Genomic DNA, 2,857 nt, shown 5'->3' with positions numbered 1-2,857 from the left:
CCCATATACAGGAGGTGGCAGGTTCAAACCCAGCCCTGGCCAAAAAAAAAAAAAATTAACATCCTTCCAAGCAATAGAAGGAAGGAAGGAAGGAAGGAAGGGAAGTACAGGAAGGAAAGGAAGGGAAGGGGGGAAAGAAGAGAAGAGAAAGGAGAAAAGAAAAATATAAATTAACTCAGCATGGTGGTGCAATCCTGTAGTCCCAGCAGGAGGATAACTTGAGCCCAGGAGTCTGAGATTACAGTGAGCTACGATCGCACCATTATATTCCAACCTGGACAAGAGAGCAAGACCCTAGCTCTAAAAAAAATTTAATTTTTTTTAATTCTATTGGACAGTGCTACCAGATAACAATAGCCAATACTATACAGATGCTTCTCAACTTACAATAAGGTTACGTCTGGATAAACCCATCATAACTTGAAATATTAAGTCAAAAATGCATTTAATATGCCTACCAATCATCATAGCTTAGCCTGACCTACCGTAAACATGCTCAGAACACTTACGTTAGCCTACATTTGGGCAAATCATCTGGCAACATGGGACACTATTGAGTATCAGCTGTGGGCCCCCGTGACCCTGTGGCTGAATGGGAGCAGTGGCTGCCTGTCACTTTCCAGGTTCCAAAGTGTCCGAATGCTTTCTACTGAACGCCCATCACTTTCACACCATCCTAAAGTTGAAAACCCCTAAACTGAACTACCATACAGAGCCCGACCATCTATACGGCATTTACAACTTACTATTACCAGGTGCTATTTCATAGTCCTGCACTCAAGTGTGTATACTACATATTCCAAGTTCTCTTTCTCTGTCCTTTTTTTCTCTCTGCACGTTGACCACATAATGACATTTTCCTCAACAACACACCACATCTACAGTGGTGGTCCCACGAGATTATAATGGTGCTGAAAAATCCTACCACCTAGCGATACTGTGACTTCCCACAGTTGTGGCACATCATATTATTTATGCGTTTGGGATGACACTGGTGTGAATAAACTTACTGCCCTGCCAGTCATCTAAAAGTATAACACGTAAGCTGGTGTGTGGGATGTACTACCTGAGGACGACAAGAAACACTGTGTTACCGGTTTGTGTACTTGCTGTGCTATATGCTTACCACTGTTTTAGGATGTACTCCTTCCACTTACGAAGAAAAGTGAACTATAAAACAGCCTCAGGCAGATCCTTCAGGAATTATTCCAGAAGAAAGCACTGCTAACAAAGCCTGCGTGTGGTTTTGTTCACTGCTGCCCCGGGAATTCGTTTCCGCTGCCACTGTAACAAATTACCATAAACTTATTGACCAAAAAGAAGATGAATTTATTGTCTTATAGTTCTGGAGATGAGAAATCTGATGTGACTCAGAGTCTAAAATCAAGATGTAGGGGGTGGGGTGCTACTTCTGGAGGCTGCAAGACCCATTTCCGTGTGTTCCCCAGCTTCCAGGGGACGCCGACGTTCCCTGAGTTCCTTCCTCCATCTCCAAAGTGTCCCTCTGAACTTTCCTTCCATCCTCCCGTCTCCCTCCTCTGCCTTTGACCTTCTTTTCTCTCTTATTTTAATTACATTGGGTTCACCTGTAGAAACCAGGATAACATTCTCATCTCAAGATCCTTAACTGCATCACGTCGAAGTCTCTTTTGCCATATAAGGCAACATATTCCCAGCATCCAGGGGTGCAGATGTGGACATCTTTGTGGGGGAATGATTATTCAGCCTACCAGATCTCATGATTCGGCAATGCTGAGGGGACGCTCAAATGTTGAGGGAAAGAAATGACAGAGTAACCTTCCCTCAAGTAACAACGATATAATCTGACCAAAATATAAATAAAACTATTAGGAGGCACCGGAGAGTATTCAAATGCAGGCAGAAACTAGAAGGGATCTTGAAAACCATGAACGCCACCTAGTAAAATTTGAGGTTTGCAGCTATTTGCCTGAGGCCGCTTTCTTCCTAAGTGCAGGTAAGGATGACAGAAAACCACAGTCACAGAGGTTTTGTGTGTCAGAGGAGAGAGCTGGGGCTGGAAAAGTAACTGGATTGTTAGAGGGAAATCCTGTAAGAAAAGGAACAGCAGGAATGGGGTGAACACCAAAACTCCATAAATAAACCCAGCACATGTACTTGGCTAACGGTTGAGCGACACAGGCACTAGGGAGCCCCCAGCGGAACACGTGAGAAACAGCAACAGGAATTTGAAATAACTGAGTAAGAAGTTTGGCTGATGCCCAATGCAGAGGAGACCAGATTTGGAGTACAAATAAATTAACCGTTACCTGCTAGATCAAAAATTAACATCCTTCAGAGCAACAGAACAGAACCTGACGTCTCTGAATAACATGATTCATAATGTCCACTTTTAATACAATTGAAAATTACGAGGCATGCAAAGACACAGTAAATACAGCCCATATTTAAGAGAAAAAGCAGTCGATAAAGACAAATCTCAACATCTGGCCCAGATGTTGCAAATAACAGACCACAAAAATAGCTACTGTGAATGAGATAAAGGACTTCAAGAAAAATGTGCTAATAGTGAATAAATACACACAAATTCTTAGCAAAAATTAAAAACTAAAAAGGAACTAAATGGAAATCCTAGAGAAGTATAACATCTGAAATGAAGAGTCCACCTATGGGCTAACAAAAGATTGGTAGAGGAGAAAGACTCAGTAACTTGAAGGCAGCTCAAAGAAATTATCCAACTTAAAGAACAGAGAGAAAATACTGCAGAAAAATAAACAGAGCTGGCTCGCCTGTGGCTCAAGCAGCTAAGGCGCCAGCCACATACACCTAAGGCGGTGGGTTCGAATCCAGCCTGGGCCACCAAATAACAATGACAGCT

This window comes from Otolemur garnettii, unplaced genomic scaffold (genome assembly GCF_000181295.1).
Source record: "Otolemur garnettii isolate 467f Iridium unplaced genomic scaffold, OtoGar3 scaffold00043, whole genome shotgun sequence".
Taxonomy (NCBI): domain Eukaryota; kingdom Metazoa; phylum Chordata; class Mammalia; order Primates; family Galagidae; genus Otolemur; species Otolemur garnettii.
This window is presented reverse-complemented; position numbering follows the sequence as displayed.